Below are 26,463 nucleotides of genomic sequence, written 5' to 3' on the forward strand. Positions count from 1 at the left end.
CCCGATCAAGTCCCACAGAGCCCAATACAACTCCGCCGGCAAGCCGTCGCTTCCGGGGGTTTTATTCTTCTCGAAGGACTCGAGGGCCTTAGTCAGTTCGTCAGGAGTTAGCGGTTTGTCCAGGCTCTCCCGCGTGCTGTGGTCTAAGACCTCCGTGATAGAGGACAGGAAGGACTGGGAGGCCGTGCTGTCCGTGGGCTTCACGTCATACAATCCGGCATAAAAGGATTTGCTGATCCTCAGAATGTCGGACCGTGATGACTTTACTGAGCCGTCTTCTTCCTTCAGGCTGCTGATCACAGAGCGCTCTCTGTGTACCTTTTGGAAGAAGAAACGTGAGCACGTCTCATCCTGCTCCACGGAGCGGACTCTGGAATGGAAGATGATCTTGGAGGCCTCCGAGGCAAAGTGCGAGGCTTGCTGGCCCTTCACCTCTTGGAGCTCCTCCTTGACATCGACCCCCATCGACTGCAGCCGGAGCAGGTTCTGCATCTTTTTCTGGAGTCGGGACATTTCCCTCTGTTCCTTTCTAGCTTTCTGGGTGCCTTTGCGGATGAAAAACCTCTTGATGCTTCCCTTGGTCACTTCCCACCAGTGTGTCAGGGACTCAAAGAGGGGTTTCACGGTTCTCCAACCTTTGTAATCCCTCTTGAGCTCCTCAATGTTCTCTGGGGTCAGCAGTTGCACATTTAGCTTCCATGCCCCCCTGCCCACCCTCAGGTCTTCCTCCAAGTGGCAGTCCGCCAGTAGGAGGCAGTGGTCAGAGAAGAACACCGGCTTGACCTCGGTGGATCTGACTGTGAATGCACGGGACACAAACAGGAAGTCTATCCTGGAACGAATGGACCCGTCTGGCCGCGACCAGGTGTATCTACGCTGCGCTCCGTCTGCAGGGTTGCTGAAGACGTCGTGCAGCTTGGCATCCTTAACTGTTTCCATCAGGGATCTGGACGTAGCGTCCAATCTGCTGCCGGCCCTGCCGGCGAGTGTTGGGTGAGAGTGCGTGTTTTTTGTGTGTAGCTGCTGCGGGTGAGTGAGTGAGAGAGAGAGAGAGAGAGAGAGAGAGAGAAAGAAAGAAAGTTGGATTTTGGAACATGTACATGTTGAGAAGTAAAGAAAGCAGATGTTTGTAAGAAAACTATTTTTAGCATTGAAAATCCCCTGGAAAGGGGAGGGTGCACCGTTCCCAGAGATACTGCAATACCGGGTCGATGCGTGGAGTGGACGGAGCAAGCCCCTATTCCATCTCCCTGCTCCAAAAATCAATTTAATATATGGTCCCCAGATAAGGGACGTATCAGATATTAAACTGATAAGAACAGATTTTTTTTTTTTTTTTTTGTAAAAATATACTTTATTCATAAAATATCTTCAATCACATTCCAAACCATTTCAAAAACAACATTACAAGGGTACAATCCAGGTTAAACTTTTACAAAATGTATCACCAGGTGCATCAGTACAAACAATATTACAATCATTTACAGCCTTTCATTTTGATCTGTACAGCCCGAGGGGCTCTAAACAGTTCCCAGTCTCTCGGTGCGCTGTGGTAGAAAGGTCGTAGACAGCGACCCTTCCCCATTGCGCCTTTGCGGCAGCTGCCCCAAGCTTTAGTGCGTCCCTCAGCACGTAGTCCTGGACTTTGGATTGTGCCAGTCCGCAACAATCGGTCGGGGACAACTCTTTGTGCTGGAAGACCAACAAGTTTCGGGCAGACCAAAGCGCCTCTTTCACTGAGTTGATGATCCTCCAGCTGCAGTTGATGTTTGTCTCGGTGTGTGTCCCTGGGAACAGCCCGTAGAGCACACAGTCCTGTCTCACAGAGCTGCTCGGGATGAACCTCGACAGCAACCACTGCATCTCTCTCCAGACTTTCTTTGCAAAGGCACAATCCACAAGGAGGTGAACAACGGTCTCTTCCCCACCACAGCCACCTCGAGGGCAACGTGCAGAGGGGGTGAGCTTCCTGGCGTGTAGGAAGGATCTGACGAGGAGGGCCTTTCTCACCACCAGCCAAGCTACGTCTTGGTGCTTGTTGGAAAGTTCTGGCGATGAGGCATTCTGCTAAATGACTTTGACAGTCTGCTCGGGGAACCATCCCACAGGGTCCACCCTCTCCTTATCCCTCAGGGCCTCTAGGACGTTACGTGCTGACCACTGCCTGATGGACTTGTGGTCAAAGGTGTTTTTCTGCATCAATTTTTCCACCAGGGACAGGTGGTACGGCGCGGTCCAACTACTTGGAGCGTTCCGCGGCAGCGTGGCCAGACCCATCCTTCGCAACACCGGGGACAGGTAGAACCTCAGCACGTAGTGACACTTGGTGTTTGCGTACTGAGGGTCTACGCACCGCTTGATGCAGCCGCACACAAAGGTGGCCATCAGGATGAGGGCGATGTTGGGCACGTTTTTTCCCCCTTTATCTAGAGGCTTGTACATCGCGTCCCTGCGGACCCGATCCATTTTCGACCTCCAGATAAAGCGGAAGATGGCTCGAGTGATCGCCGTCGCGCAGGAGTCTGGAATGGGCCAGACCTGCGCCACGTACAGCAACAGCGAGAGTACCTCACACCTGATGACCAGGTTCTTACCCGCAATGGAGAGGGAGCGTCGCTCCCACATGCCCAGTTTCCTCTTCACCATAGCCACTCGCTCCTTCCAGTTTCTAACGCATGCCCCGGTCCCTCCGAACCATATCCCCAGCACCCTCAGGCCGTCAGCCCTGACAGTGAAGGGGACAAAGGATCGGTCAGCCCAGTTCCCAAAGAACATGGCCTCGCTCTTCCCACGATTTACCTGGGCTCCCGAGGCCAGTTCGAACTGGTCGCAGATGTGCATCAGTCTGCGCACCGACAGCGGATCCGAGCAGAAAACGGCGACGTCGTCCATGTACAGGGAGGCATTTACCTGAGTGCCTCCACTGCCTGGGATCGTCACTCCTCTTATGCCCGGGTCGTTCCTGATGGACTCGGCAAAGGGTTCTATGCAACACACGAAAAGGACAGGCGAGAGAGGACAGCCCTGCCTGACTCCAGATTTAATCGGAAAGCTATCTGTTTCCCACCCATTGATTGAGACTGCGCTACTGATGTTAGTGTAGAGCAGTTGGATCCAATTTCGAATTCCCTCCCCAAAGCCCATTTTGGAGAGCACATCCCCCATGTAGGTGTGCGATATTCTGTCAAAGGCCTTCTCCTGATCCAAGCTGATGAGGCAGGTATCCACACCCCTGTCCTGTACATAGGCAATCGTATCCCTGAGCAGCGCCAGGCTGTCAGAGATCTTCCTGCCTGGCACAGAGCAGGTCTGGTCAGGGTGAATCACCAATTCCAGAGCGGATTTGACCCGGTTGGCGATGACCTTGGACAGAATCTTATAGTCCACATTCAACAGTGAAATGGGTCGCCAATTTCTAATTTCCTCCCTTTCCCCCTTGTGCTTGTAGATGAGGGTGATGATGCCTTTCCTCATGGATTCTGACATACTACCGGCCAGGAGCATACTCTCGTACACTCCTAGCAGGTCTGGCCCGATCAAGTCCCACAGAGCCCAATACAACTCCGCCGGCAAGCCGTCGCTTCCGGGGGTTTTACTCTTCTCGAAGGACTCGAGGGCCTTAGTCAGTTCGTCAGGAGTTAGCGGTTTGTCCAGGCTCTCCCGCGTACTGTGGTCTAAGACCTCCGTGATAGAGGACAGGAAGGACTGGGAGGCCGTGCTGTCCGTGGGCTTCACGTCATACAATCCGGCATAAAAGGATTTGCTGATCCTCAGAATGTCGGACCGTGATGACTTTACTGAGCCGTCTTCTTCCTTCAGGCTGCTGATCACAGAGCGCTCTCTGTGTACCTTTTGGAAGAAGAAACGTGAGCACGTCTCATCCTGCTCCACGGAGCGGACTCTGGAACGGAAGATGATCTTGGAGGCCTCCGAGGCAAAGTGCGAGGCTTGCTGGCCCTTCACCTCTTGGAGCTCCTCCTTGACATCGACCCCCATCGACTGCAGCCGCAGCAGATTCTGCATCTTTTTCTGGAGTCGGGACATTTCCCTCTGTTCCTTTCTAGCATTCTGGGTGCCTTTGAGGATGAAAAACCTCTTGATGTTTCCCTTGATCGCTTCCCACCAGTGTGTCAGGGACTCAAAGAGGGGTTTCACGGTTCTCCAACCTTTGTAATCCCTCTTGAGCTCCTCAATGTTCTCTGGGGTCAGCAGTTGCACATTTAGCTTCCATTCCCCCTGCCCACCCTCAGGTCCTTCTCCAAGTGGCAGTCCGCCAGTAGGAGGCAGTGGTCAGAGAAGAACACCGGCTTGACCTCGGTGGATCTGACTGTGAATGCACGGGACACAAACAGGAAGTCTATCCTGGAACGAATGGACCCGTCTGGCCGCGACCAGGTGTATCTACGCTGCGCTCCGTCTGCAGGGTTGCTGAAGACGTCGTGCAGCTTGGCATCCTTAACTGTTTCCATCAGGGATCTGGACGTAGCGTCCAATCTGCTGCCGGCCCTGCCGGCGAGTGTTGGGTGAGAGTGCGTGTTTTTTGTGTGTAGCTGCTGCGGGTGAGTGAGTGAGAGAGAGAGAGAGAGAGAGAGAGAGAAAGAAAGAAAGTTGGATTTTGGAACATGTACATGTTGAGAAGTAAAGAAAGCAGATGTTTGTAAGAAAACTATTTTTAGCATTGAAAATCCCCTGGAAAGGGGAGGGTGCACCGTTCCCAGAGATACTGCAATACCGGGTCGATGCGTGGAGTGGACGGAGCAAGCCCCTATTCCATCTCCCTGCTCCAAAAATCAATTTAATATATGGTCCCCAGATAAGGGACGTATCAGATATTAAACTGATAAGAACAGGTTGTTTTTTTTTGTAAAAATATACTTTATTCATAAAATATCTTCAATCACATTCAAAACCATTTCAAAAACAACATTACAAGGGTACAATCCAGGTTAAACTTTTACAAAATGTATCACCAGGTGCATCAGTACAAACAATATTACAATCATTTACAGCCTTTCATTTTGATCTGTACAGCCCGAGGGGCTCTAAACAGTTCCCAGTCTCTCGGTGCGCTGTGGTAGAAAGGTCTTAGACAGCGACCCTTCCCCATTGCGCCTTTGCGGCAGCTGCCCCAAGCTTTAGTGCGTCCCTCAGCACGTAGTCCTGGACTTTGGATTGTGCCAGTCCGCAACAATCGGTCGGGGACAACTCTTTGTGCTGGAAGACCAACAAGTTTCGGGCAGACCAAAGCGCCTCGTTCACCGAGTTGATGATCCTCCAGCTGCAGTTGATGTTTGTCTCGGTGTGTGTCCCTGGGAACAGCCCGTAGAGCACAGAGTCCTGTGTCACAGAACTGCTCGGGATGAACCTCGACAGCAACCACTGCATCTCTCTCCAGACTTTCTTTGCAAAGGCACAATCCACAAGGAGGTGGACAACGGTCTCTTCCCCACCACAGCCACCTCGAGGGCAACGTGCAGAGGGGGTGAGCTTCCTGGCGTGTAGGAAGGATCTGACGGGGAGGGCCTTTCTCACCACCAGCCAAGCTACGTCTTGGTGCTTGTTGGAAAGTTCTGGCGATGAGGCATTCTGCCAAATGACTTTGACAGTCTGCTCGGGGAACCATCCCACAGGGTCCACCCTCTCCTTATCCCTCAGGGCCTCTAGGACGTTACGTGCTGACCACTGCCTGATGGACTTGTGGTCAAAGGTGTTTTTCTGCATCAATTTTTCCACCAGGGACAGGTGGTACGGCACGGTCCAACTACTTGGGGCGTTCCGCGGCAGCGTGGCCAGACCCATCCTTCGCAACACCGGGGACAGGTAGAACCTCAGCACGTAGTGACACTTGGTGTTTGCGTACTGAGGGTCTACGCACCGCTTGATGCAGCCGCACACAAAGGTGGCCATCAGTATGAGGGCGATGTTGGGCACGTTTTTTCCCCCTTTATCTAGAGGCTTGTACATCGCGTCCCTGCGGACCCGATCCATTTTCGACCTCCAGATAAAGCGGAAGATGGCTCGAGTTATCGCCGTCGCGCAGGAGTCTGGAATGGGCCAGACCTGCGCCACGTACAGCAACAGCGAGAGTACCTCACACCTGATGACCAGGTTCTTACCCGCAATGGAGAGGGAGCTTCGATCCCACATGCCCAGTTTCCTCTTCACCATAGCCACTCGCTCCTTCCAGTTTCTAACGCATGCCCCGGTCCCTCCGAACCATATCCCCAGCACCTTCAGGCCGTCAGCCCTGACAGTGAAGGGGACAAAGGATCGGTCAGCCCAGTTCCCAAAGAACATGGCCTCGCTCTTCCCACGATTTACCTTGGCTCCCGAGGCCAGTTCGAACTGGTCGCAGATGTGCATCAGTCTGCGCACCGACAGCGGATCCGAGCAGAAGACGGCGACGTCGTCCATGTACAGGGAGGCTTTTACCTGAGTGCCTCCACTGCCTGGGATCGTCACTCCTCTTATGCCCGGGTCGTTCCTGATGGACTCGGCAAAGGGTTCTATGCAACACACGAAAAGGACAGGCGAGAGAGGACAGCCCTGCCTGACTCCAGATTTAATCGGAAAGCTATCTGTTTCCCACCCATTGATTGAGACTGCGCTACTGATGTTAGTGTAGAGCAGTTGGATCCAATTTCGAATTCCCTCCCCAAAGCCCATTTTGGAGAGCACATCCCCCATGTAGGTGTGCGATATTCTGTCAAAGGCCTTCTCCTGATCCAAGCTGATGAGGCAGGTATCCACACCCCTGTCCTGTACATAGGCAATCGTATCCCTGAGCAGCGCCAGGCTGTCAGAGATCTTCCTGCCTGGCACAGAGCAGGTCTGGTCAGGGTGAATCACCAATTCCAGAGCGGATTTAACCCGGTTGGCGATGACCTTGGACAGAATCTTATAGTCCACATTCAACAGTGAAATGGGTCGCCAATTTCTAATTTCCTCCCTTTCCCCCTTGTGCTTGTAGATGAGGGTGATGATGCCTTTCCTCATGGATTCTGACATACTACCGGCCAGGAGCGTACTCTCGTACACTCCTAGCAGGTCTGGCCCGATCAAGTCCCACAGAGCCCAATACAACTCCGCCGGCAAGCCGTCGCTTCCGGGGGTTTTACTCTTCTCGAAGGACTCGAGGGCCTTAGTCAGTTCGTCAGGAGTTAGCGGTTTGTCCAGGCTCTCCCGCGTACTGTGGTCTAAGACCTCCGTGATAGAGGACAGGAAGGACTGGGAGGCCGTGCTGTCCGTGGGCTTCACGTCATACAATCCGGCATAAAAGGATTTGCTGATCCTCACAATGTCGGACCGTGATGACTTTACTGAGCCGTCTTCTTCCTTCAGGCTGCTGATCACAGAGCGCTCTCTGTGTACCTTTTGGAAGAAGAAACGTGAGCACGTCTCATCCTGCTCCACGGAGCGGACTCTGGAACGGAAGATGATCTTGGAGGCCTCCGAGGCAAAGTGCGAGGCTTGCTGGCCCTTCACCTCTTGGAGCTCCTCCTTGACATCGACCCCCATCGACTGCAGCCGCAGCAGATTCTGCATCTTTTTCTGGAGTCGGGACATTTCCCTCTGTTCCTTTCTAGCTTTCTGGGTGCCTTTGAGGATGAAAAACCTCTTGATGTTTCCCTTGATCGCTTCCCACCAGTGTGTCAGGGACTCAAAGAGGGGTTTCACGGTTCTCCAACCTTTGTAATCCCTCTTGAGCTCCTCAATGTTCTCTGGGGTCAGCAGTTGCACATTTAGCTTCCATGCCCCCCTGCCCACCCTCAGGTCCTTCTCCAAGTGGCAGTCCGCCAGTAGGAGGCAGTGGTCAGAGAAGAACACCGGCTTGACCTCGGTGGATCTGACTGTGAATGCACGGGACACAAACAGGAAGTCTATCCTGGAACGAATGGACCCGTCTGGCCGCGACCAGGTGTATCTACGCTGCGCTCCGTCTGCAGGGTTGCTGAAGACGTCGTGCAGCTTGGCATCCTTAACTGTTTCCATCAGGGATCTGGACGTAGCGTCCAATCTGCTGCCGGCCCTGCCGGCGAGTGTTGGGTGAGAGTGCGTGTTTTTTGTGTGTAGCTGCTGCGGGTGAGTGAGTGAGAGAGAGAGAGAGAGAGAGAGAGAGAAAGAAAGAAAGTTGGATTTTGGAACATGTACATGTTGAGAAGTAAAGAAAGCAGATGTTTGTAAGAAAACTATTTTTAGCATTGAAAATCCCCTGGAAAGGGGAGGGTGCACCGTTCCCAGAGATACTGCAATACCGGGTCGATGCGTGGAGTGGACGGAGCAAGCCCCTATTCCATCTCCCTGCTCCAAAAATCAATTTAATATATGGTCCCCAGATAAGGGACGTATCAGATATTAAACTGATAAGAACAGATTTTTTTTTTTTTTTTTGTAAAAATATACTTTATTCATAAAATATCTTCAATCACATTCCAAACCATTTCAAAAACAACATTACAAGGGTACAATCCAGGTTAAACTTTTACAAAATGTATCACCAGGTGCATCAGTACAAACAATATTACAATCATTTACAGCCTTTCATTTTGATCTGTACAGCCCGAGGGGCTCTAAACAGTTCCCAGTCTCTCGGTGCGCTGTGGTAGAAAGGTCTTAGACAGCGACCCTTCCCCATTGCGCCTTTGCGGCAGCTGCCCCAAGCTTTAGTGCGTCCCTCAGCACGTAGTCCTGGACTTTGGATTGTGCCAGTCCGCAACAATCGGTCGGGGACAACTCTTTGTGCTGGAAGACCAACAAGTTTCGGGCAGACCAAAGCGCCTCGTTCACCGAGTTGATGATCCTCCAGCTGCAGTTGATGTTTGTCTCGGTGTGTGTCCCTGGGAACAGCCCGTAGAGCACAGAGTCCTGTGTCACAGAACTGCTCGGGATGAACCTCGACAGCAACCACTGCATCTCTCTCCAGACTTTCTTTGCAAAGGCACAATCCACAAGGAGGTGGACAACGGTCTCTTCCCCACCACAGCCACCTCGAGGGCAACGTGCAGAGGGGGTGAGCTTCCTGGCGTGTAGGAAGGATCTGACGGGGAGGGCCTTTCTCACCACCAGCCAAGCTACGTCTTGGTGCTTGTTGGAAAGTTCTGGCGATGAGGCATTCTGCCAAATGACTTTGACAGTCTGCTCGGGGAACCATCCCACAGGGTCCACCCTCTCCTTATCCCTCAGGGCCTCTAGGACGTTACGTGCTGACCACTGCCTGATGGACTTGTGGTCAAAGGTGTTTTTCTGCATCAATTTTTCCACCAGGGACAGGTGGTACGGCACGGTCCAACTACTTGGAGCGTTCCGCGGCAGCGTGGCCAGACCCATCCTTCGCAACACCGGGGACAGGTAGAACCTCAGCACGTAGTGACACTTGGTGTTTGCGTACTGAGGGTCTACGCACCGCTTGATGCAGCCGCACACAAAGGTGGCCATCAGTATGAGGGCGATGTTGGGCACGTTTTTTCCCCCTTTATCTAGAGGCTTGTACATCGCGTCCCTGCGGACCCGATCCATTTTCGACCTCCAGATAAAGCGGAAGATGGCTCGAGTTATCGCCGTCGCGCAGGAGTCTGGAATGGGCCAGACCTGCGCCACGTACAGCAACAGCGAGAGTACCTCACACCTGATGACCAGGTTCTTACCCGCAATGGAGAGGGAGCGTCGATCCCACATGCCCAGTTTCCTCTTCACCATAGCCACTCGCTCCTTCCAGTTTCTAACGCATGCCCCGGTCCCTCCGAACCATATCCCCAGCACCTTCAGGCCGTCAGCCCTGACAGTGAAGGGGACAAAGGATCGGTCAGCCCAGTTCCCAAAGAACATGGCCTCGCTCTTCCCACGATTTACCTTGGCTCCCGAGGCCAGTTCGAACTGGTCGCAGATGTGCATCAGTCTGCGCACCGACAGCGGATCCGAGCAGAAGACGGCGACGTCGTCCATGTACAGGGAGGCTTTTACCTGAGTGCCTCCACTGCCTGGGATCGTCACTCCTCTTATGCCCGGGTCGTTCCTGATGGACTCGGCAAAGGGTTCTATGCAACACACGAAAAGGACAGGCGAGAGAGGACAGCCCTGCCTGACTCCAGATTTAATCGGAAAGCTATCTGTTTCCCACCCATTGATTGAGACTGCGCTACTGATGTTAGTGTAGAGCAGTTGGATCCAATTTCGAATTCCCTCCCCAAAGCCCATTTTGGAGAGCACATCCCCCATGTAGGTGTGCGATATTCTGTCAAAGGCCTTCTCCTGATCCAAGCTGATGAGGCAGGTATCCACACCCCTGTCCTGTACATAGGCAATCGTATCCCTGAGCAGCGCCAGGCTGTCAGAGATCTTCCTGCCTGGCACAGAGCAGGTCTGGTCAGGGTGAATCACCAATTCCAGAGCGGATTTGACCCGGTTGGCGATGACCTTGGACAGAATCTTATAGTCCTCATTCAACAGTGAAATGGGTCGCCAATTTCTAATTTCCTCCCTTTCCCCCTTGTGCTTGTAGATGAGGGTGATGATGCCTTTCCTCATGGATTCTGACATACTACCGGCCAGGAGCATACTCTCGTACACTCCTAGCAGGTCTGGCCCGATCAAGTCCCACAGAGCCCAATACAACTCCGCCGGCAAGCCGTCGCTTCCGGGGGTTTTACTCTTCTCGAAGGACTCGAGGGCCTTAGTCAGTTCGTCAGGAGTTAGCGGTTTGTCCAGGCTCTCCCGCGTACTGTGGTCTAAGACCTCCGTGATAGAGGACAGGAAGGACTGGGAGGCCGTGCTGTCCGTGGGCTTCACGTCATACAATCCGGCATAAAAGGATTTGCTGATCCTCAGAATGTCGGACCGTGATGACTTTACTGAGCCGTCTTCTTCCTTCAGGCTGCTGATCACAGAGCGCTCTCTGTGTACCTTTTGGAAGAAGAAACGTGAGCACGTCTCATCCTGCTCCACGGAGCGGACTCTGGAACGGAAGATGATCTTGGAGGCCTCCGAGGCAAAGTGCGAGGCTTGCTGGCCCTTCACCTCTTGGAGCTCCTCCTTGACATCGACCCCCATCGACTGCAGCCGCAGCAGATTCTGCATCTTTTTCTGGAGTCGGGACATTTCCCTCTGTTCCTTTCTAGCTTTCTGGGTGCCTTTGAGGATGAAAAACCTCTTGATGTTTCCCTTGATCGCTTCCCACCAGTGTGTCAGGGACTCAAAGAGGGGTTTCACGGTTCTCCAACCTTTGTAATCCCTCTTGAGCTCCTCAATGTTCTCTGGGGTCAGCAGTTGCACATTTAGCTTCCATGCCCCCCTGCCCACCCTCAGGTCCTTCTCCAAGTGGCAGTCCGCCAGTAGGAGGCAGTGGTCAGAGAAGAACACCGGCTTGACCTCGGTGGATCTGACTGTGAATGCACGGGACACAAACAGGAAGTCTATCCTGGAACGAATGGACCCGTCTGGCCGCGACCAGGTGTATCTACGCTGCGCTCCGTCTGCAGGGTTGCTGAAGACGTCGTGCAGCTTGGCATCCTTAACTGTTTCCATCAGGGATCTGGACGTAGCGTCCAATCTGCTGCCGGCCCTGCCGGCGAGTGTTGGGTGAGAGTGCGTGTTTTTTGTGTGTAGCTGCTGCGGGTGAGTGAGTGAGAGAGAGAGAGAGAGAGAGAGAGAGAGAAAGAAAGAAAGTTGGATTTTGGAACATGTACATGTTGAGAAGTAAAGAAAGCAGATGTTTGTAAGAAAACTATTTTTAGCATTGAAAATCCCCTGGAAAGGGGAGGGTGCACCGTTCCCAGAGATACTGCAATACCGGGTCGATGCGTGGAGTGGACGGAGCAAGCCCCTATTCCATCTCCCTGCTCAAAAATCAATTTAATATATGGTCCCCAGATAAGGGACGTATCAGATATTAAACTGATAAGAACAGGTTGTTTTTTTTTGTAAAAATATACTTTATTCATAAAATATCTTCAATCACATTCCAAACCATTTCAAAAACAACATTACAAGGGTACAATCCAGGTTAAACTTTTACAAAATGTATCACCAGGTGCATCAGTACAAACAATATTACAGTCATTTACAGCCTTTCATTTTGATCTGTACAGCCCGAGGGGCTCTAAACAGTTCCCAGTCTCTCGGTGCGCTGTGGTAGAAAGGTCTTAGACAGCGACCCTTCCCCATTGCGCCTTTGCGGCAGCTGCCCCAAGCTTTAGTGCGTCCCTCAGCACGTAGTCCTGGACTTTGGATTGTGCCAGTCCGCAACAATCGGTCGGGGACAACTCTTTGTGCTGGAAGACCAACAAGTTTCGGGCAGACCAAAGCGCCTCTTTCACCGAGTTGATGATCCTCCAGCTGCAGTCGATGTTTGTCTCGGTGTGTGTCCCTGGGAACAGCCCGTAGAGCACAGAGTCCTGTCTCACAGAACTGCTCGGGATGAACCTCGACAGCAACCACTGCATCTCTCTCCAGACTTTCTTTGCAAAGGCACAATCCACAAGGAGGTGGACAACGGTCTCTTCCCCACCACAGCCACCTCGAGGGCAACGTGCAGAGGGGGTGAGCTTCCTGGCGTGTAGGAAGGATCTGACGGGGAGGGCCTTTCTCACCACCAGCCAAGCTACGTCTTGGTGCTTGTTGGAAAGTTCTGGCGATGAGGCATTCTGCCAAATGACTTTGACAGTCTGCTCGGGGAACCATCCCACAGGGTCCACCCTCTCCTTATCCCTCAGGGCCTCTAGGACGTTACGTGCTGACCACTGCCTGATGGACTTGTGGTCAAAGGTGTTTTTCTGCATCAATTTTTCCACCAGGGACAGGTGGTACGGCGCGGTCCAACTACTTGGAGCGTTCCGCGGCAGCGTGGCCAGACCCATCCTTCGCAACACCGGGGACAGGTAGAACCTCAGCACGTAGTGACACTTGGTGTTTGCGTACTGAGGGTCTACGCACCGCTTGATGCAGCCGCACACAAAGGTGGCCATCAGTATGAGGGCGATGTTGGGCACGTTTTTTCCCCCTTTATCTAGAGGCTTGTACATCGCGTCCCTGCGGACACGATCCATTTTCGACCTCCAGATAAAGCGGAAGATGGCTCGAGTTATCGCCGTCGCGCAGGAGTCTGGAATGGGCCAGACCTGCGCCACGTACAGCAACAGCGAGAGTACCTCACACCTGATGACCAGGTTCTTACCCGCAACGGAGAGGGAGCGTCGATCCCACATGCCCAGTTTCCTCTTCACCATAGCCACTCGCTCCTTCCAGTTTCTAACGCATGCCCCGGTCCCTCCGAACCATATCCCCAGCACCTTCAGGCCGTCAGCCCTGACAGTGAAGGGGACAAAGGATCGGTCAGCCCAGTTCCCAAAGAACATGGCCTCGCTCTTCCCACGATTTACCTTGGCTCCCGAGGCCAGTTCGAACTGGTCGCAGATGTGCATCAGTCTGCGCACCGACAGCGGATCCGAGCAGAAGACGGCGACGTCGTCCATGTACAGGGAGGCTTTTACCTGAGTGCCTCCACTGCCTGGGATCGTCACTCCTCTTATGCCCGGGTCGTTCCTGATGGACTCGGCAAAGGGTTCTATGCAACACACGAAAAGGACAGGCGAGAGAGGACAGCCCTGCCTGACTCCAGATTTAATCGGAAAGCTATCTGTTTCCCACCCATTGATTGAGACTGCGCTACTGATGTTAGTGTAGAGCAGTTGGATCCAATTTCGAATTCCCTCCCCAAAGCCCATTTTGGAGAGCACATCCCCCATGTAGGTGTGCGATATTCTGTCAAAGGCCTTCTCCTGATCCAAGCTGATGAGGCAGGTATCCACACCCCTGTCCTGTACATAGGCAATCGTATCCCTGAGCAGCGCCAGGCTGTCAGAGATCTTCCTGCCTGGCACAGAGCAGGTCTGGTCAGGGTGAATCACCAATTCCAGAGCGGATTTGACCCGGTTGGCGATGACCTTGGACAGAATCTTATAGTCCTCATTCAACAGTGAAATGGGTCGCCAATTTCTAATTTCCTCCCTTTCCCCCTTGTGCTTGTAGATGAGGGTGATGATGCCTTTCCTCATGGATTCTGACATACTACCGGCCAGGAGCATACTCTCGTACACTCCTAGCAGGTCTGGCCCGATCAAGTCCCACAGAGCCCAATACAACTCCGCCGGCAAGCCGTCGCTTCCGGGGGTTTTACTCTTCTCGAAGGACTCGAGGGCCTTAGTCAGTTCGTCAGGAGTTAGCGGTTTGTCCAGGCTCTCCCGCGTACTGTGGTCTAAGACCTCCGTGATAGAGGACAGGAAGGACTGGGAGGCCGTGCTGTCCGTGGGCTTCACGTCATACAATCCGGCATAAAAGGATTTGCTGATCCTCAGAATGTCGGACCGTGATGACTTTACTGAGCCGTCTTCTTCCTTCAGGCTGCTGATCACAGAGCGCTCTCTGTGTACCTTTTGGAAGAAGAAACGTGAGCACGTCTCATCCTGCTCCACGGAGCGGACTCTGGAACGGAAGATGATCTTGGAGGCCTCCGAGGCAAAGTGCGAGGCTTGCTGGCCCTTCACCTCTTGGAGCTCCTCCTTGACATCGACCCCCATCGACTGCAGCCGCAGCAGATTCTGCATCTTTTTCTGGAGTCGGGACATTTCCCTCTGTTCCTTTCTAGCTTTCTGGGTGCCTTTGAGGATGAAAAACCTCTTGATGTTTCCCTTGATCGCTTCCCACCAGTGTGTCAGGGACTCAAAGAGGGGTTTCACGGTTCTCCAACCTTTGTAATCCCTCTTGAGCTCCTCAATGTTCTCTGGGGTCAGCAGTTGCACATTTAGCTTCCATGCCCCCCTGCCCACCCTCAGGTCCTTCTCCAAGTGGCAGTCCGCCAGTAGGAGGCAGTGGTCAGAGAAGAACACCGGCTTGACCTCGGTGGATCTGACTGTGAATGCACGGGACACAAACAGGAAGTCTATCCTGGAACGAATGGACCCGTCTGGCCGCGACCAGGTGTATCTACGCTGCGCTCCGTCTGCAGGGTTGCTGAAGACGTCGTGCAGCTTGGCATCCTTAACTGTTTCCATCAGGGATCTGGACGTAGCGTCCAATCTGCTGCCGGCCCTGCCGGCGAGTGTTGGGTGAGAGTGCGTGTTTTTTGTGTGTAGCTGCTGCGGGTGAGTGAGTGAGAGAGAGAGAGAGAGAGAGAGAGAGAGAAAGAAAGAAAGTTGGATTTTGGAACATGTACATGTTGAGAAGTAAAGAAAGCAGATGTTTGTAAGAAAACTATTTTTAGCATTGAAAATCCCCTGGAAAGGGGAGGGTGCACCGTTCCCAGAGATACTGCAATACCGGGTCGATGCGTGGAGTGGACGGAGCAAGCCCCTATTCCATCTCCCTGCTCAAAAATCAATTTAATATATGGTCCCCAGATAAGGGACGTATCAGATATTAAACTGATAAGAACAGGTTGTTTTTTTTTGTAAAAATATACTTTATTCATAAAATATCTTCAATCACATTCCAAACCATTTCAAAAACAACATTACAAGGGTACAATCCAGGTTAAACTTTTACAAAATGTATCACCAGGTGCATCAGTACAAACAATATTACAGTCATTTACAGCCTTTCATTTTGATCTGTACAGCCCGAGGGGCTCTAAACAGTTCCCAGTCTCTCGGTGCGCTGTGGTAGAAAGGTCTTAGACAGCGACCCTTCCCCATTGCGCCTTTGCGGCAGCTGCCCCAAGCTTTAGTGCGTCCCTCAGCACGTAGTCCTGGACTTTGGATTGTGCCAGTCCGCAACAATCGGTCGGGGACAACTCTTTGTGCTGGAAGACCAACAAGTTTCGGGCAGACCAAAGCGCCTCTTTCACCGAGTTGATGATCCTCCAGCTGCAGTCGATGTTTGTCTCGGTGTGTGTCCCTGGGAACAGCCCGTAGAGCACAGAGTCCTGTGTCACAGAACTGCTCGGGATGAACCTCGACAGCAACCACTGCATCTCTCTCCAGACTTTCTTTGCAAAGGCACAATCCACAAGGAGGTGGACAACGGTCTCTTCCCCACCACAGCCACCTCGAGGGCAACGTGCAGAGGGGGTGAGCTTCCTGGCGTGTAGGAAGGATCTGACGGGGAGGGCCTTTCTCACCACCAGCCAAGCTACGTCTTGGTGCTTGTTGGAAAGTTCTGGCGATGAGGCATTCTGCCAAATGACTTTGACAGTCTGCTCGGGGAACCATCCCACAGGGTCCACCCTCTCCTTATCCCTCAGGGCCTCTAGGACGTTACGTGCTGACCACTGCCTGATGGACTTGTGGTCAAAGGTGTTTTTCTGCATCAATTTTTCCACCAGGGACAGGTGGTACGGCGCGGTCCAACTACTTGGAGCGTTCCGCGGCAGCGTGGCCAGACCCATCCTTCGCAACACCGGGGACAGGTAGAACCTCAGCACGTAGTGACACTTGGTGTTTGCGTACTGAGGGTCTACGCACCGCTTGATGCAGCCGCACACAAAGGTGGCCATCAGTATGAGGGCGATGTTGGGCACGTTTTTTCCCCCTTTATCTAGAGGCTTGTACATCGCGTCCCTGCGGACACGATCCATTTTCGACCTCCAGATAAAGCGGAAGATGGCTCGAGTTATCGCCATCGCGCAGGAGTCTGGAATGGGCCAGACCTGCGCCACGTACAGCAACAGCGAGAGTACCTCACACCTGATGACCAGGTTCTTACCCGCAACGGAGAGGGAGCGTCGATCCCACATGCCCAGTTTCCTCTTCACCATAGCCACTCGCTCCTTCCAGTTTCTAACGCATGCCCCGGTCCCTCCGAACCATATCCCCAGCACCTTCAGGCCGTCAGCCCTGACAGTGAAGGGGACAAAGGATCGGTCAGCCCAGTTCCCAAAGAACATGGCCTCGCTCTTCCCACGATTTACCTTGGCTCCCGAGGCCAGTTCGAACTGGTCGCAGATGTGCATCAGTCTGCGCACCGACAGCGGATCCGAGCAGAAGACGGCGACGTCGTCCATGTACAGGGAGGCTTTTACCTGAGTGCCTCCACTGCCTGGGATCGTCACTCCTCTTATGCCCGGATCCTTCCTGATGGACTCGGCAAAGGGTTCTATGCAACACACGAAAAGGACAGGCGAGAGAGGACAGCCCTGCCTGACTCCAGATTTGATCGGGAAGCTATCTGTTTCCCACCCATTGATTGAGACTGCGCTACTGATGTTAGTGTAGAGCAGTTGGATCCAATTTCGAATTCCCTCCCCAAACCCCATTTTGGAGAGCACATCCCCCATGTAGGTGTGCGATATTCTGTCAAAGGCCTTCTCCTGATCCAAGCTGATGAGGCAGGTATCCACACCCCTGTCCTGTACATAGGCAATCGTATCCCTGAGCAGCGCCAGGCTGTCAGAGATCTTCCTGCCTGGCACAGAGCAGGTCTGGTCAGGGTGAATCACCAATTCCAGAGCGGATTTGACCCGATTGGCGATGACCTTGGACAGAATCTTATAGTCCACATTCAACAGTGAAATGGGTCGCCAATTTCTAATTTCCTCCCTTTCCCCCTTGTGCTTGTAGATGAGGGTGATGATGCCTTTCCTCATGGATTCTGACATACTACCGGCCAGGAGCATTCTCTCGTACACTCCTAGCAGGTCTGGCCCGATCAAGTCCCACAGAGCCCAATACAACTCCGCCGGCAAGCCGTCGCTTCCGGGGGTTTTATTCTTCTCGAAGGACTCGAGGGCCTTAGTCAGTTCGTCAGGAGTTAGCGGTTTGTCCAGGCTCTCCCGCGTGCTGTGGTCTAAGACCTCCGTGATAGAGGACAGGAAGGACTGGGAGGCCGTGCTGTCCGTGGGCTTCACGTCATACAATCCGGCATAAAAGGATTTGCTGATCCTCAGAATGTCGGACCGTGATGACTTTACTGAGCCGTCTTCTTCCTTCAGGCTGCTGATCACAGAGCGCTCTCTGTGTACCTTTTGGAAGAAGAAACGTGAGCACGTCTCATCCTGCTCCACGGAGCGGACTCTGGAATGGAAGATGATCTTGGAGGCCTCCGAGGCAAAGTGCGAGGCTTGCTGGCCCTTCACCTCTTGGAGCTCCTCCTTGACATCGACCCCCATCGACTGCAGCCGGAGCAGGTTCTGCATCTTTTTCTGGAGTCGGGACATTTCCCTCTGTTCCTTTCTAGCTTTCTGGGTGCCTTTGCGGATGAAAAACCTCTTGATGCTTCCCTTGGTCACTTCCCACCAGTGTGTCAGGGACTCAAAGAGGGGTTTCACGGTTCTCCAACCTTTGTAATCCCTCTTGAGCTCCTCAATGTTCTCTGGGGTCAGCAGTTGCACATTTAGCTTCCATGCCCCCCTGCCCACCCTCAGGTCTTCCTCCAAGTGGCAGTCCGCCAGTAGGAGGCAGTGGTCAGAGAAGAACACCGGCTTGACCTCGGTGGATCTGACTGTGAATGCACGGGACACAAACAGGAAGTCTATCCTGGAACGAATGGACCCGTCTGGCCGCGACCAGGTGTATCTACGCTGCGCTCCGTCTGCAGGGTTGCTGAAGACGTCGTGCAGCTTGGCATCCTTAACTGTTTCCATCAGGGATCTGGACGTAGCGTCCAATCTGCTGCCGGCCCTGCCGGCGAGTGTTGGGTGAGAGTGCGTGTTTTTTGTGTGTAGCTGCTGCGGGTGAGTGAGTGAGAGAGAGAGAGAGAGAGAGAGAGAAAGAAAGAAAGTTGGATTTTGGAACATGTACATGTTGAGAAGTAAAGAAAGCAGATGTTTGTAAGAAAACTATTTTTAGCATTGAAAATCCCCTGGAAAGGGGAGGGTGCACCGTTCCCAGAGATACTGCAATACCGGGTCGATGCGTGGAGTGGACGGAGCAAGCCCCTATTCCATCTCCCTGCTCCAAAAATCAATTTAATATATGGTCCCCAGATAAGGGACGTATCAGATATTAAACTGATAAGAACAGATTTTTTTTTTTTTTTTTTGTAAAAATATACTTTATTCATAAAATATCTTCAATCACATTCCAAACCATTTCAAAAACAACATTACAAGGGTACAATCCAGGTTAAACTTTTACAAAATGTATCACCAGGTGCATCAGTACAAACAATATTACAATCATTTACAGCCTTTCATTTTGATCTGTACAGCCCGAGGGGCTCTAAACAGTTCCCAGTCTCTCGGTGCGCTGTGGTAGAAAGGTCGTAGACAGCGACCCTTCCCCATTGCGCCTTTGCGGCAGCTGCCCCAAGCTTTAGTGCGTCCCTCAGCACGTAGTCCTGGACTTTGGATTGTGCCAGTCCGCAACAATCGGTCGGGGACAACTCTTTGTGCTGGAAGACCAACAAGTTTCGGGCAGACCAAAGCGCCTCTTTCACTGAGTTGATGATCCTCCAGCTGCAGTTGATGTTTGTCTCGGTGTGTGTCCCTGGGAACAGCCCGTAGAGCACACAGTCCTGTCTCACAGAGCTGCTCGGGATGAACCTCGACAGCAACCACTGCATCTCTCTCCAGACTTTCTTTGCAAAGGCACAATCCACAAGGAGGTGAACAACGGTCTCTTCCCCACCACAGCCACCTCGAGGGCAACGTGCAGAGGAGGTGAGCTTCCTGGCGTGTAGGAAGGATCTGACGGGGAGGGCCTTTCTCACCACCAGCCAAGCTACGTCTTGGTGCTTGTTGGAAAGTTCTGGCGATGAGGCATTCTGCTAAATGACTTTGACAGTCTGCTCGGGGAACCATCCCACAGGGTCCACCCTCTCCTTATCCCTCAGGGCCTCTAGGACGTTACGTGCTGACCACTGCCTGATGGACTTGTGGTCAAAGGTGTTTTTCTGCATCAATTTTTCCACCAGGGACAGGTGGTACGGCGCGGTCCAACTACTTGGAGCGTTCCGCGGCAGCGTGGCCAGACCCATCCTTCGCAACACCGGGGACAGGTAGAACCTCAGCACGTAGTGACACTTGGTGTTTGCGTACTGAGGGTCTACGCACCGCTTGATGCAGCCGCACACAAAGGTGGCCATCAGGATGAGGGCGATGTTGGGCACGTTTTTTCCCCCTTTATCTAGAGGCTTGTACATCGCGTCCCTGCGGACACGATCCATTTTCGACCTCCAGATAAAGCGGAAGATGGCTCGAGTGATCGCCGTCGCGCAGGAGTCTGGAATGGGCCAGACCTGCGCCACGTACAGCAACAGCGAGAGTACCTCACACCTGATGACCAGGTTCTTACCCGCAATGGAGAGGGAGCGTCGCTCCCACATGCCCAGTTTCCTCTTCACCATAGCCACTCGCTCCTTCCAGTTTCTAACGCATGCCCCGGTCCCTCCGAACCATATCCCCAGCACCCTCAGGCCGTCAGCCCTGACAGTGAAGGGGACAAAGGATCGGTCAGCCCAGTTCCCAAAGAACATGGCCTCGCTCTTCCCACGATTTACCTGGGCTCCCGAGGCCAGTTCGAACTGGTCGCAGATGTGCATCAGTCTGCGCACCGACAGCGGATCCGAGCAGAAGACGGCGACGTCGTCCATGTACAGGGAGGCATTTACCTGAGTGCCTCCACTGCCTGGGATCGTCACTCCTCTTATGCCCGGATCCTTCCTGATGGACTCGGCAAAGGGTTCTATGCAACACACGAAAAGGACAGGCGAGAGAGGACAGCCCTGCCTGACTCCAGATTTAATCGGAAAGCTATCTGTTTCCCACCCAATGATTGACACTGCGCTACTGATGTTAATGTAGAGCAGTTGGATCCAATATCGAATTCCCTCCCCAAAGCCCATTTTGGAGAGCACATCCCCCATGTAGGTGTGCGATATTCTGTCAAAGGCCTTCTCCTGATCCAAGCTGATGAGGCAGGTATCCACACCCCTGTCCTGTACATAGGCAATCGTATCCCTGAGCAGCGCCAGGCTGTCAGAGATCTTCCTGCCTGGCACAGAGCAGGTCTGGTCAGGGTGAATCACCAATTCCAGAGCGGATTTGACCCGGTTGGCGATGACCTTGGACAGAATCTTATAGTCCGCATTCAACAGTGAAATGGGTCGCCAATTTCTAATTTCCTCCCTTTCCCCCTTGTGCTTGTAGATGAGGGTGATGATGCCTTTCCTCATGGATTCTGACATACTACCGGCCAGGAGCATACTCTCGTACACTCCTAGCAGGTCTGGCCCGATCAAGTCCCACAGAGCCCAATACAACTCCGCCGGCAAGCCGTCGCTTCCGGGGGTTTTACTCTTCTCGAAGGACTCGAGGGCCTTAGTCAGTTCGTCAGGAGTTAGCGGTTTGTCCAGGCTCTCTCGCGTACTGTGGTCTAAGACCTCCGTGATAGAGGACAGGAAGGACTGGGAGGCCGTGCTGTCCGTGGGCTTCACGTCATACAATCCGGCATAAAAGGATTTGCTGATCCTCAGAATGTCGGACCGTGATGACTTTACTGAGCCGTCTTCTTCCTTCAGGCTGCTGATCACAGAGCGCTCTCTGTGTACCTTTTGGAAGAAGAAACGTGAGCACGTCTCATCCTGCTCCACGGAGCGGACTCTGGAATGGAAGATGATCTTGGAGGCCTCCGAGGCAAAGTGCGAGGCTTGCTGGCCCTTCACCTCTTGGAGCTCCTCCTTGACATCGACCCCCATCGACTGCAGCCGGAGCAGGTTCTGCATCTTTTTCTGGAGTCGGGACATTTCCCTCTGTTCCTTTCTAGCTTTCTGGGTGCCTTTGCGGATGAAAAACCTCTTGATGCTTCCCTTGGTCACTTCCCACCAGTGTGTCAGGGACTCAAAGAGGGGTTTCACGGTTCTCCAACCTTTGTAATCCCTCTTGAGCTCCTCAATGTTCTCTGGGGTCAGCAGTTGCACATTTAGCTTCCATGCCCCCCTGCCCACCCTCAGGTCTTCCTCCAAGTGGCAGTCCGCCAGTAGGAGGCAGTGGTCAGAGAAGAACACCGGCTTGACCTCGGTGGATCTGACTGTGAATGCACGGGACACAAACAGGAAGTCTATCCTGGAACGAATGGACCCGTCTGGCCGCGACCAGGTGTATCTACGCTGCGCTCCGTCTGCAGGGTTGCTGAAGACGTCGTGCAGCTTGGCATCCTTAACTGTTTCCATCAGGGATCTGGACGTAGCGTCCAATCTGCTGCCGGCCCTGCCGGCGAGTGTTGGGTGAGAGTGCGTGTTTTTTGTGTGTAGCTGCTGCGGGTGAGTGAGTGAGAGAGAGAGAGAGAGAGAGAGAGAAAGAAAGAAAGTTGGATTTTGGAACATGTACATGTTGAGAAGTAAAGAAAGCAGATGTTTGTAAGAAAACTATTTTTAGCATTGAAAATCCCCTGGAAAGGGGAGGGTGCACCGTTCCCAGAGATACTGCAATACCGGGTCGATGCGTGGAGTGGACGGAGCAAGCCCCTATTCCATCTCCCTGCTCCAAAAATCAATTTAATATATGGTCCCCAGATAAGGGACGTATCAGATATTAAACTGATAAGAACAGATTTTTTTTTTTTTTTTTTGTAAAAATATACTTTATTCATAAAATATCTTCAATCACATTCCAAACCATTTCAAAAACAACATTACAAGGGTACAATCCAGGTTAAACTTTTACAAAATGTATCACCAGGTGCATCAGTACAAACAATATTACAATCATTTACAGCCTTTCATTTTGATCTGTACAGCCCGAGGGGCTCTAAACAGTTCCCAGTCTCTCGGTGCGCTGTGGTAGAAAGGTCGTAGACAGCGACCCTTCCCCATTGCGCCTTTGCGGCAGCTGCCCCAAGCTTTAGTGCGTCCCTCAGCACGTAGTCCTGGACTTTGGATTGTGCCAGTCCGCAACAATCGGTCGGGGACAACTCTTTGTGCTGGAAGACCAACAAGTTTCGGGCAGACCAAAGCGCCTCTTTCACTGAGTTGATGATCCTCCAGCTGCAGTTGATGTTTGTCTCGGTGTGTGTCCCTGGGAACAGCCCGTAGAGCACACAGTCCTGTCTCACAGAGCTGCTCGGGATGAACCTCGACAGCAACCACTGCATCTCTCTCCAGACTTTCTTTGCAAAGGCACAATCCACAAGGAGGTGAACAACGGTCTCTTCCCCACCACAGCCACCTCGAGGGCAACGTGCAGAGGAGGTGAGCTTCCTGGCGTGTAGGAAGGATCTGACGGGGAGGGCCTTTCTCACCACCAGCCAAGCTACGTCTTGGTGCTTGTTGGAAAGTTCTGGCGATGAGGCATTCTGCTAAATGACTTTGACAGTCTGCTCGGGGAACCATCCCACAGGGTCCACCCTCTCCTTATCCCTCAGGGCCTCTAGGACGTTACGTGCTGACCACTGCCTGATGGACTTGTGGTCAAAGGTGTTTTTCTGCATCAATTTTTCCACCAGGGACAGGTGGTACGGCGCGGTCCAACTACTTGGAGCGTTCCGCGGCAGCGTGGCCAGACCCATCCTTCGCAACACCGGGGACAGGTAGAACCTCAGCACGTAGTGACACTTGGTGTTTGCGTACTGAGGGTCTACGCACCGCTTGATGCAGCCGCACACAAAGGTGGCCATCAGGATGAGGGCGATGTTGGGCACGTTTTTTCCCCCTTTATCTAGAGGCTTGTACATCGCGTCCCTGCGGACACGATCCATTTTCGACCTCCAGATAAAGCGGAAGATGGCTCGAGTGATCGCCGTCGCGCAGGAGTCTGGAATGGGCCAGACCTGCGCCACGTACAGCAACAGCGAGAGTACCTCACACCTGATGACCAGGTTCTTACCCGCAATGGAGAGGGAGCGTCGCTCCCACATGCCCAGTTTCCTCTTCACCATAGCCACTCGCTCCTTCCAGTTTCTAACGCATGCCCCGGTCCCTCCGAACCATATCCCCAGCACCCTCAGGCCGTCAGCCCTGACAGTGAAGGGGACAAAGGATCGGTCAGCCCAGTTCCCAAAGAACATGGCCTCGCTCTTCCCACGATTTACCTGGGCTCCCGAGGCCAGTTCGAACTGGTCGCAGATGTGCATCAGTCTGCGCACCGACAGCGGATCCGAGCAGAAGACGGCGACGTCGTCCATGTACAGGGAGGCATTTACCTGAGTGCCTCCACTGCCTGGGATCGTCACTCCTCTTATGCCCGGATCCTTCCTGATGGACTCGGCAAAGGGTTCTATGCAACACACGAAAAGGACAGGCGAGAGAGGACAGCCCTGCCTGACTCCAGATTTAATCGGAAAGCTATCTGTTTCCCACCCAATGATTGACACTGCGCTACTGATGTTAATGTAGAGCAGTTGGATCCAATATCGAATTCCCTCCCCAAAGCCCATTTTGGAGAGCACATCCCCCATGTAGGTGTGCGATATTCTGTCAAAGGCCTTCTCCTGATCCAAGCTGATGAGGCAGGTATCCACACCCCTGTCCTGTACATAGGCAATCGTATCCCTGAGCAGCGCCAGGCTGTCAGAGATCTTCCTGCCTGGCACAGAGCAGGTCTGGTCAGGGTGAATCACCAATTCCAGAGCGGATTTGACCCGGTTGGCGATGACCTTGGACAGAATCTTATAGTCCGCATTCAACAGTGAAATGGGTCGCCAATTTCTAATTTCCTCCCTTTCCCCCTTGTGCTTGTAGATGAGGGTGATGATGCCTTTCCTCATGGATTCTGACATACTACCGGCCAGGAGCATACTCTCGTACACTCCTAGCAGGTCTGGCCCGATCAAGTCCCACAGAGCCCAATACAACTCCGCCGGCAAGCCGTCGCTTCCGGGGGTTTTACTCTTCTCGAAGGACTCGAGGGCCTTAGTCAGTTCGTCAGGAGTTAGCGGTTTGTCCAGGCTCTCTCGCGTACTGTGGTCTAAGACCTCCGTGATAGAGGACAGGAAGGACTGGGAGGCCGTGCTGTCCGTGGGCTTCACGTCATACAATCCGGCATAAAAGGATTTGCTGATCCTCAGAATGTCGGACCGTGATGACTTTACTGAGCCGTCTTCTTCCTTCAGGCTGCTGATCACAGAGCGCTCTCTGTGTACCTTTTGGAAGAAGAAACGTGAGCACGTCTCATCCTGCTCCACGGAGCGGACTCTGGAATGGAAGATGATCTTGGAGGCCTCCGAGGCAAAGTGCGAGGCTTGCTGGCCCTTCACCTCTTGGAGCTCCTCCTTGACATCGACCCCCATCGACTGCAGCCGGAGCAGGTTCTGCATCTTTTTCTGGAGTCGGGACATTTCCCTCTGTTCCTTTCTAGCTTTCTGGGTGCCTTTGCGGATGAAAAACCTCTTGATGCTTCCCTTGGTCACTTCCCACCAGTGTGTCAGGGACTCAAAGAGGGGTTTCACGGTTCTCCAACCTTTGTAATCCCTCTTGAGCTCCTCAATGTTCTCTGGGGTCAGCAGTTGCACATTTAGCTTCCATGCCCCCCTGCCCACCCTCAGGTCTTCCTCCAAGTGGCAGTCCGCCAGTAGGAGGCAGTGGTCAGAGAAGAACACCGGCTTGACCTCGGTGGATCTGACTGTGAATGCACGGGACACAAACAGGAAGTCTATCCTGGAACGAATGGACCCGTCTGGCCGCGACCAGGTGTATCTACGCTGCGCTCCGTCTGCAGGGTTGCTGAAGACGTCGTGCAGCTTGGCATCCTTAACTGTTTCCATCAGGGATCTGGACGTAGCGTCCAATCTGCTGCCGGCCCTGCCGGCGAGTGTTGGGTGAGAGTGCGTGTTTTTTGTGTGTAGCTGCTGCGGGTGAGTGAGTGAGAGAGAGAGAGAGAGAGAGAGAGAGAGAAAGAAAGTTGGATTTTGGAACATGTACATGTTGAGAAGTAAAGAAAGCAGATGTTTGTAAGAAAACTATTTTTAGCATTGAAAATCCCCTGGAAAGGGGAGGGTGCACCGTTCCCAGAGATACTGCAATACCGGGTCGATGCGTGGAGTGGACGGAGCAAGCCCCTATTCCATCTCCCTGCTCCAAAAATCAATTTAATATATGGTCCCCAGATAAGGGACGTATCAGATATTAAACTGATAAGAACAGATTTTTTTTTTTTTTTTTTGTAAAAATATACTTTATTCATAAAATATCTTCAATCACATTCCAAACCATTTCAAAAACAACATTACAAGGGTACAATCCAGGTTAAACTTTTACAAAATGTATCACCAGGTGCATCAGTACAAACAATATTACAATCATTTACAGCCTTTCATTTTGATCTGTACAGCCCGAGGGGCTCTAAACAGTTCCCAGTCTCTCGGTGCGCTGTGGTAGAAAGGTCGTAGACAGCGACCCTTCCCCATTGCGCCTTTGCGGCAGCTGCCCCAAGCTTTAGTGCGTCCCTCAGCACGTAGTCCTGGACTTTGGATTGTGCCAGTCCGCAACAATCGGTCGGGGACAACTCTTTGTGCTGGAAGACCAACAAGTTTCGGGCAGACCAAAGCGCCTCTTTCACTGAGTTGATGATCCTCCAGCTGCAGTTGATGTTTGTCTCGGTGTGTG

General features: G+C 52.8%; 8 pseudogenes; all 8 read right to left on the minus strand.

Moving 5' to 3' along the window:
• Window positions 1-1,170: 1,170 nt before the first annotated feature.
• Window positions 1,171-1,351, minus strand: LOC144674489 (U2 spliceosomal RNA; annotated as a pseudogene).
• Window positions 1,352-4,698: 3,347 nt separating this feature from the next.
• Window positions 4,699-4,873, minus strand: LOC144674500 (U2 spliceosomal RNA; annotated as a pseudogene).
• A 3,348-nt stretch (window positions 4,874-8,221) lies between these two features.
• On the minus strand, window positions 8,222-8,401 carry LOC144674487 (U2 spliceosomal RNA; annotated as a pseudogene).
• Window positions 8,402-11,751: 3,350 nt separating this feature from the next.
• Window positions 11,752-11,925, minus strand: LOC144674501 (U2 spliceosomal RNA; annotated as a pseudogene).
• A 3,350-nt stretch (window positions 11,926-15,275) lies between these two features.
• LOC144674502 (U2 spliceosomal RNA) lies at window positions 15,276-15,449 on the minus strand (annotated as a pseudogene).
• Window positions 15,450-18,795: 3,346 nt separating this feature from the next.
• On the minus strand, window positions 18,796-18,976 carry LOC144674490 (U2 spliceosomal RNA; annotated as a pseudogene).
• A 3,346-nt stretch (window positions 18,977-22,322) lies between these two features.
• Window positions 22,323-22,503, minus strand: LOC144674491 (U2 spliceosomal RNA; annotated as a pseudogene).
• Window positions 22,504-25,849: 3,346 nt separating this feature from the next.
• On the minus strand, window positions 25,850-26,030 carry LOC144674492 (U2 spliceosomal RNA; annotated as a pseudogene).
• Window positions 26,031-26,463: the final 433 nt, after the last annotated feature.

Source organism: Cetorhinus maximus, unplaced genomic scaffold, assembly GCF_964194155.1.
Source record: "Cetorhinus maximus unplaced genomic scaffold, sCetMax3.hap1.1 HAP1_SCAFFOLD_680, whole genome shotgun sequence".
Lineage (NCBI taxonomy): Eukaryota > Metazoa > Chordata > Chondrichthyes > Lamniformes > Cetorhinidae > Cetorhinus > Cetorhinus maximus.